Source organism: Lissotriton vulgaris, chromosome 2_1 (assembly GCF_964263255.1).
Source record: "Lissotriton vulgaris chromosome 2_1, aLisVul1.2, whole genome shotgun sequence".
Classification (NCBI taxonomy): Eukaryota; Metazoa; Chordata; class Amphibia; order Caudata; family Salamandridae; genus Lissotriton; species Lissotriton vulgaris.
In genome coordinates, this window is record NC_141687.1 from 165,333,367 (window position 1) to 165,342,744 (window position 9,378).

Sequence of the window (9,378 nt, forward strand, 5' to 3'; positions counted from 1 at the left end):
GAGGGTAGTGTGTGTCTGGGGTGTGTGAAAAGAAGTTCTTTGATGGAGTGAATATCTTCTTTGACTTGTAGGAGGGTGGATATGATCATGTCCAGCGTTGGATTGGGGATGGTATTGGGAGTGAGAGCAGTGGGTGGGTGATTGAGTGGGGCAATGGGGTGGGCACTGGGTCGAATGGGGCGGGATGTGCATGCGATGGTACATGGCTCTGGCTCTGCGGCCGTAGTAGGTGGGGTACAGGGCTCTGCGGCCGTGGTAGGTGGGGTGGTATTCGATGGATGAGTGAGTTCGTGAGCAAGGGGCGTGGATGGCGTGGATGAAGACAGGTGGAGGTTTGTAGCGTAGGTGATGGCGCTGGTGTAAGGCGGCGCAGGTGAGATGAGGGATGGGTGTAGGCTGGAGAGGGAAGGAGTGACAGTAGGATGGTGGGGGGCTAAGAATGGGGGGAGATAGAGGATAAGGGGTTGGGTTGAGGGAGGTGGTGTGTTCTGTGAGTCTGGCCGGTAGAGTATGGTAGTGGGGAGTGAGAGTGGGGGGGGAAAGGGTGAGAGTTGGTCGTGTCGCGGGGCGTGGGAGATAAGCACAGTGCGGTGGAGGTGGGTTCTGCGAGACTCGTGTAAGGTGTGGGATGGGGGGTAAGGAGGGTGGGGGTATAGGGGATGTGTGAAGGGGGGTGATATTCACCAGTGCATGAGGGGTGTGGGGAAGTGAGATCGGATGGGTGATTGATTAACGTAGGATCTGCGGCGTTCGCAGGAGTCGTGAGGTGGGGGGTGAGGAGGGTGGGGGTATGGGGAATGTGCGAGGGGGGGTGATCTTCGCATGGGGGATTTTGGGAAGTATGATCGGGTGGGTGACTGATTACCGCGCTGGTCAGAGGGGAGAGGTGTGAGATGCTCCTCTGCTGTGATGGTTTAGGCAAGACGTACTGACGCTTGGAGTTAGGGGGTGTTGTGTAACCCGTGGTGTTAGGCGTGGGGTATGAGGGAGAGTGTTCTCTGCCAATAGAAGCGGGGTGAGGAGATGTTAGGTTGGGTGTGTGACTGACTATAGCGCTGGGGGGATGGGAGAGGTGGGTGCCGATCAGCTGTTGAGATGATGGAGATAGGGGATTGGAGTTGGACGGTGTTGTGTAACTTGATGTGTTCGGAGTGGAGGGCCGCCGTTTAGCGATGTGTTCTAAGAATGTAGGGAACAGGTTGTCGAGTCGGTCGAGGTTCCTATCAGTGGCTTGGAATAGTATGGTCCCGTTGTTGTAGATGGTGATGGTGGCTTTGCCTGGGAAAACTTGGGATGGCGTGATAGACAGCGTTAGGGCATGAGTGGATTTGCTAGGGGTAGAGCTCGTGAGAGTGGAGAGGAGCGCTTTCCTCCACTGTGCTCTACGCAGTGTATAGAAGATGATATCGGTGCTTGTGGCTCCATTGGTCAGTGAGAAGTAGGTGTCCACAAACGGGATTTCAGGGTGAGCCTTCAGGAAGTTGTGTTTGTAGCGTTTGGCTTTTTTTTGGAGAGCTCAGGTGGGTAGTTTATTTTGTACATGTGTTTACCCATGCGTTCCATAGTGGAAGAAGCGTAGGTAGAGGAGGGGGGGATGGCCGTGGGTGGGTGTGTGAAATTACAGGGCTGTAAACCCAACTGGATTTACGAATGGGCAGTTGGTAGGGATGACTAGTCTAAGGTGATCACCCCCAATGAAGGACTAGTCAAAGATGGCCGCCAGAATAGCATAAATGGAGACAAGAGTAGTAGTCCTTTCTCTGTTTTTGGTGTGGCTTAGAGAGATGGTTTCCCTTTCTGATTGGGGACAGGTCGCGTTAGTCCATCTTCTGTGTTAGGTGGGGAGGAGAGAGCTTGGTTTCCCTGCTGCTTGGAGGCGAGGAGAGAGTCTTATCACTGTTTTATTGACCTGTGACCACGTTGGTATGTAGTCTCATGGTCATCTGGTGGGCAGTGGGGCGATTTATGGCTCCGGTATATGGCCCCAGCCATCTTAGGAATGGAGAGTGAAAGGAGAGAAAAGCCCGCCATGTCGCGAGGATAGTTTGCAAGCAGAAAACTTTATAGGATTCAGGGCCAGAAATGTAAAACCAGCTTGAGCAGGATAAAAAAATAAATACATAATTAAGCGACTGCGTACAAGTACCTTCAGGCCATCACAGTTGTTAGGCTTCTCTGAGGCTGTTCAGATCTGATGCAAAAAATATGTATGTGCAGTTGCGGGTTGAGTAGAAGTGAGCACTCCGTTAGTGGATACTAGCCGATGTTCGAGCTATCAGTGCTCATTGTTAGTTCCTCGCATTTCCTGGGCATTTTCTGGGGGGGTGAGGGGGGGCTATTAGGCGCCTTGGGTGCTATTAGGTGCCACAACTAATGCCTTGCGCATGCTTCACTGGCTACCGATTGCGCAGAGGATCCAATTTAAGGTCCTCTGTGTTGCCTACAAGATCCTTAAGGGATCCCCTGCCTTGATTCTCTCCAACCTTCTGTCCCGCTATGTACTGGCCCGTGCCTTAAGTTCCTCGGACCTGGAACTTGCTGTTGTCCCCCGTTTCAAGCGCTGCCGGGCTGGCGGCCGGTCTTTTCAAGTACGCGCCGCAGTGTTGTGGAATGCCCTTCCCCTTGAGATTCGTGCCCTTAGGGACTTACTCTCTTTTCGTCGAGCGGTAAAAACTTTTTTGTTTCCTTAGTTTTTTTCTTTGGCTCTGTGTCGTCTTGTTGTGTTGTGTTGCTACCTGTCAGGCGCCATGACGCTCCTTTGCTGGAGCATCTGTGCGCATAATAAATGCGTTTAACATAACATAACGTGTCGGGAAGAAAACATTCTAGAAAACGCCGAATGCTGTGGATCTGGCTGACCCGACAGCTGGTGCTGCAATCAATCCCCCGCCTGACTCTTCTCATCCGCGGCTCTGTGCGCGGCTGGTCAGGGCTTCGATTTGGTCACCGACAGGCGCCCCGGACCTCTGCAGTCGGCAAGGCGAGGTCGGAAACGGCTCCACAGACAAACATGGCCCTGAAGAACGTGCCCAGGTCCACCCGCGCCAACAAAGCTCCGGCGGCGGACCCAGCAGCAGCGTCTTCGGCCCTGGGGGCTCTAACGGCATCGACTGTGAACGTGGCATCGGGGGTTATACCTGTCTTAACTGCGGGAACAGGGGTGCTGTACTACCTACGCCTTCTACCTTGCTCCCAGTAAGATCACCCCCGGGAACCACTGGACTCCGCAAACAGGTACTACGCCCACCCACATTGATAATGATGGATGCTACAGTTTCCAATGTCCCTAATCTAGTTCTGCCTGAAGTCCCTAAGGAAGCAGACAAAAAGATGGGTTTGGGGCAGAGGGAAACAGTTTGAGGATGCCAGCCACTGAGTAGGATGAAATTAACATAATTTCTATCCCCCCTATCAATCAATCAATCAGGAGTTTGTTAATGCGCAACTACTCACCCGTAAGGGTCTCAAGGCGCTTGGGGTGAGGGTGGGGGGGGTGCAGGTTCCATTCCATCAAGGAGGGGGCCTGTCGAAGAGCCAGGTTTTGAGGTTTCTTGCGAAGATGGGGAGCAATGTTGTCTGTCTGAGGTGGAGCGGAAGGGCGTTCTATGCTTTGGCCGCGAGGAAGGAGAAGGAGCGGCCTCCCGATCTAGTCTTTCTGGTGCGGGGGACCTCGGCGTAGGAGAGCTGGGCTGATCGTAGGGTCCTTTGGGGTGCGTGGAATTTGAGCCGGCTGTTCAGGTATGCTGGTCCGGTGCCGTGGAGGGCCTTGTGTGCGTGGGTGAGCCTCTTAAAGGTGATTCTCGCCTCAACGGGGAGCCAGTGGAGTGTGCGCAGGTGCTAGGAGATGTGGCAGTGTTTTGGCAGGTTGAGGACCAGTCTTGCGGTGGCGTTCTGGATGTTCTGTAGCTTGCGGATGAGGTTTTTGTTTATTCCGGCGTAGAGTGCGTTGCCGTAGTCGAGTCTGCTGGTGACCAGGGCGTGAGTGACTGTCTTTTGGTGTTCGAAGAGCAGACTGCCATTATTATTGCCCAACCTGCCCAGCCCGAGGAAGCAGTGGTGGAAGGGGACTCAATTACTGTATCACAAGAGCTGGACGCCCATTCAACTAAAGGGGGCAATAAGAATGTTGGTGAGGGGTCAGAGGCAGAACAAGTGAACTCCCCAGAACTCATTGTGATAAACACTCAGGGTGATACGACTGTTGCTTCACCTACCGTAGAGGGGGCTGAAGAAGCAGATGGGAAAGGGGACTGCTCCACTGAAGAGTCTCTCTTTATCTAATAGAAACATAAAAGAAGGTAGGGTGGTCTGGTGGTCCTCGCGCTGCTGTACTCTGAGTTGCCTCTTCAGCGTCAGCAGTTACGCAGGGGTTTCCCTCTAGCACTGGGGTGAGGGAGGGTGGGGAGCGGGCCCAGGTTCTCCGGGGGTGGGATGTCTTGGGTGGGGTAAAAAGGGTAACAAATTGAGCACAATGTGGTAAAAAAAATTGCGATAAGTTTTTTATTTCTGTCTTGGTTAATAGCATACAGTATGGCGGAGACAATGATAATTATGGATTGAAATGTATAAATTGAAATGTTTAGCATGGAACGTTTCTGGCCTAAATAGTAAGAATAAAACAAAATTAGTTTCCGAAGAGCTTAAGCTTTATAATCCTCAGCTAGTCTTTCTATCCGAGACGCACATTTCTTATAAGGATAGAAAATTACTTAATCAGTTGGGTTATGAGATTATAATTTGCTCATCAAAACAGATTTCACTTAGAGGAGTTGCCATTTTAAAAGATAAACGATGCAGATCTGAAACAATTAAAACTGCTACAGATAATTTAGGTCGGTGGGTAATCGCGCAAGTAATGATAGGCAACCATAAATTTGTATTATGCGGGATTTACGGTTCCAATTTTGATGATGCTTCTGTTTTTGATGATTTGAATATGGAACTATTGGGGTGGGAAGGGGAACCTATTATTAAGGGGGATTTTAATTGTATGATGGATTACTAGTTGGATACGACAAGACAGGGAGCCTTTCAGCATATGCGCAAAGTGCGTGCAGTAATTTTGGACATCAGCCGGGTACATAATGTAAAAGACGTATGGCGCTCTCTTCATCCTGACATACCTGGTTACACATATTATTCAGCGCCTCACAAACTTTGCTCCCGCATTGATATGGCTTGGCCAACTGATAAAATAATTTCTAACAGCTCTATAGAAATGTGCCCTCTCGTATCTTCGGATCATAATCCTATTCTATTGATATTTGATTATTTAGAAAGCCAAACGACTTCAAGATTGTTTTCTTTTCCCCGTTACTTATTATCAGATGCTGTTTATATCTTTCAGCTTAAACTACACTTGGGGGAATTTATTAAAATTAACCTTAATTCGGCATCCCATATACTTGTTTGGGATACTTGTAAGGCCAGCATTAGAGGCCATGCGCAACAATATATACTCAAACAAAACTTTGAACTCCGGATTGCCAATAATAAATTGATATCGGATATTACGGCACAAGAAACGTTATTGGCTGAGGTGCTACGAATGTGCTCCCCAGATACGTTGGACATTGGGCTAAAACTAGGATCTCTTTAGTCTAATCTCAAGTCAACTTTGATTGAAAAGAGCTGTGCCAAGTTACATAAATCTAAAATTCTGCATTGTGAAGGAGGGGACAAAATTGGTAAAATGCTGGCCTTCAAAGTAGCCGATGATAGAGCACAGACTCTCATTAAAATATTAAGGGCCCGAATCAAATTATTTATACCCAACCAGCAGAGATATTGGCGCAATTTGCGGAGTACTATCGTACCCTGTATACCCCCGAGAATCAAACCTCTGCTTCTGATATTCTAGATTATTTGGAAAATAATATAAAGGAAAAATGTAATCTACCAGGTTTAGAGCATCTATCAGATAATATTACTGAGTCAGAGGTAAGACAAGCTATCTTATCTGTACCTATTGGAAAAGCTTCAGGGGAAGACTCTATTCCAGCGGAAATTTATAAAAGCTGTATCGAAGAAATAATTCAACTCTTCTTATTAGCAACTCAATCTATAGGGGTAACCGGGATTGCTCCAAATTCTTGGAATATTGCGAAAATTATCTTTTTTCTTAAAAAAGACAAACCGGCAGATGAATGTGGTTCGTACAGACCCATATCTTTGATTAATACAGATGCTAAGATTTTTGCAAAAATTTTGGCAAATAGGTTGGCCCCGATTATACCGGAAATTATAAACGTACAACAACACGGATTTGTACTAGGCAGGGATACTACTACGCACATCAACACAGCTATTACAGTTTTTGATATGGCTGAGACGGAATCCACCCCACTCGGTATGATTCTATTAGATGCCGAAAAGGCTTTTGACCGAGTGGGGTGGGATTATCTCTGGTCTGTGCTGTCTTTTTTCGGTTTCAGGGGTAAAATCTTTAGTTGGATCCAGGCTCTATACGATCAACCCACGGCTAAGATTAGCTACGCCAGTTTGTCATCTTTTTCTTTTACAATCTCTTGGGGTACCCGGCAGGGGTGCCCATTATCACCCCTGCTCTTTGCTTTGTCAATGGAGCCTTTTCTTTCTGCACTCCAGGCTCAACCCAGGATTATTCCATTCCAATCCGGGCTTTATCGGTTGAAAATCCCCGCTTATACGGATGATATCGCGATATATTCCACCGATATCACAACCGCATTGGAGGGTATAATGGTTGAAGCCAATAGATTTGGAAATGTCTCCGGCTATAAATTAAATGCGAATAAAACCCAAATAGTGGTTAATTACAAACCTTTGGGAGATGTTCCTGGGATATGTAGGGCTGCCAATTACTTAGGAGTAAAACTTTCAGCTAAAATCAGGGATATAATCCCTTTAAATTATGACGTGCTTATAAAAGCAACTGAGGTGTAACTAAAAATAGCACAAACTTCCCCTGAACATTATTATTATTAGCAGAATTAATTTGATTAAAATGAAAATTTTGCCGAAATTTCTCTACTTATTTCGTTCTATTCCTTTGGCACTTAATAATGTTTTTTTTAAAAAGTTCAACGGAATTTTTAGCAGTTTTATCTGGGGATATCGGAAAGTGCGCAGATCCTTGGCTAATTTGAAAGGATCAGTAGAGACAGGTGGACTTAATTTCCCAGATTTTAAACTGTATTTTTGGACTACCTTTATTGGCCGCTTCCGTTCCCTGCTCAATCCTGATTTACAATTTTTTTATCATACCATTATGCTAAAATTAGATGCGAGAATGTTTTTGTTTAGATTGAACGACCCAACCTACTTCAAAAGAATCAAATTTAAGACAGCGAGAGACATAGCCAAGATCTGGTTTAATATTTTATTTTTCTGCAAAACCACTTTTTTTCATGCTAAATTACAAATTTGGGGAAATCCAGGACTTCCTGGGATATTTAATGACGGCTGGACTAATGCTTGGTCTACTCACGGTATTTTAACATTGGGTGATCTTTATGGTGGTGATGGCTTTTTAGAATTTGGGGCACTTAAGAATTTATACCATTTAACTGAGGTCATGAAGTTTAATTACATTCAAATACATGATTTTCTGATTTGTCGGATGAAAGTGTCTCTATTCTTCTAATATGAAATCATTAATAAGTACAGGATATAGCTGCTTGATTTCTTATATAAAGCAAGATTGTTCAAAATTAGCAGAGAAGTGGAGCTCCAAATTGGGGGTGACTATATACTCAGAACAAATTGCTCATTCTCTTTCAAAAATTAATAATGTAGTTCAATCGGCGAGTCTCAGATTGCAACAATTTAAAACTTTGTGTTTGTTATATCATACTCCCGAAGGAATTCTCAAGTGGTCTTCAAATGTTTTATATTATGATCGCACTAAATGTCCTAAATGTGATACCGTAGGTGCCAACATAGAACATATGCTATTTTCATGTCCATCGTTAAGGGAGTTTTGGCTTGCTTTGGATAAGGTGCTGAAAATTAAATTAGTGAAACCCCCTTTACTTTCTGCTTTAACTGTACTTTTAGATGTACATGGCGCTACCATTCCCCAGCAGGCTTTAATTACTATTTTACTAACCTGCGCCAAACTTATTATAGCTCGAGCCTGGATCTCCCCACAACCACCTCATATCACACAATGGTGGTCTTTGGTTAATGAAATTCATGGCATGGAGGCGGCCTTGGCCCGAATCAGAGGTATTAGGTCTTTACAAAAATTTGAGAAAATATGGGGTAACTTTATTTAAATTTGGATTTCCAAAATTGGATGGTACTGTTTGTTTATATTCTTTTAGCTGAAACTATGGTCTGACATTCTGTATGTACTTATCTGTATATTTTATGTTATGATTGATTTATTTGGCATACTTTTGTCATGTTTGTGCTGATAATAAAAAAATTAAATAAAAAAAAAGGATGGGGTATTGTTTATCAGGGATCGGTACATTTGGGATATTCCCACCTTTCCTAAGTTCCCCATGAGGAGCTTGGCCTCTAGTGGGCAAAATTCGGGGATTGCCGTGTGGTCAGGGATGTGTAGGGCTAGGGATAGGCGCATTTAAAGGTACCAGAAAAGTTGGGTGAAGTGTAAGGAGTATGCCAGCTGTAGGTCTCGAAAGGAGGACAAGTGCTCCCCCTTCCATATGTCTCCCAGGCAGGTTATCCCAATCAAATCCCATTTCTGGAAACCTGCTAGTGTCGCGACCTCTCGCAACTAAGTGCGGTGCCACAGCTGTATTTGCATTGAGAGTTTAGTGTCTCAGTGGATTTGCCGCAGCGTGGAGCGGCATGCCAGAAGAACTGTGCGGGTAACTATTGGTAGAGGGTGAGGAATCTGGGACCCATAGAGCATGGCCTGGACATGAGATAATCCGAAGCTCTCCAATTCCAGCCAATAAGCTGCATGCGACCATCCGCCGTTAAACCAATCATGGATCACTAAAAGGTGAGTAGCTAAGTAGTATAAAAAGGGGTTCATCATTCCCATACCCCCTTCGTATGTGGCCCGTTGACAAGTTGTGATGGCCAGACGCGATCTTGAGCCACCCCTGAGGAAGAACATGATTATCCCATCCAGTTAGCGGAACCAGCTGCAAGGGAGGTGGAGTGGAAGATTTTGAATGGTGTACAAGAGGCGGGGAGAACCATCATCTTGAAGAGAGCACCTCCACCAAGGGGGTTAAGTGAAAGAGTTTGCCACAACGAAGGTCGTCTTGTGTACATTTAAGGAGTGAGGTGAGATAGAGGGACCAGGTCAGCTCAGGAATGAGCGCAACCTAGATCTCAAGATATTTGAAGGAGAGCCTTCGCAAGGGGATGGTTGCTTGCCAATCCCCGCATTCACTAAAGGCATGGAAGGGAACCACA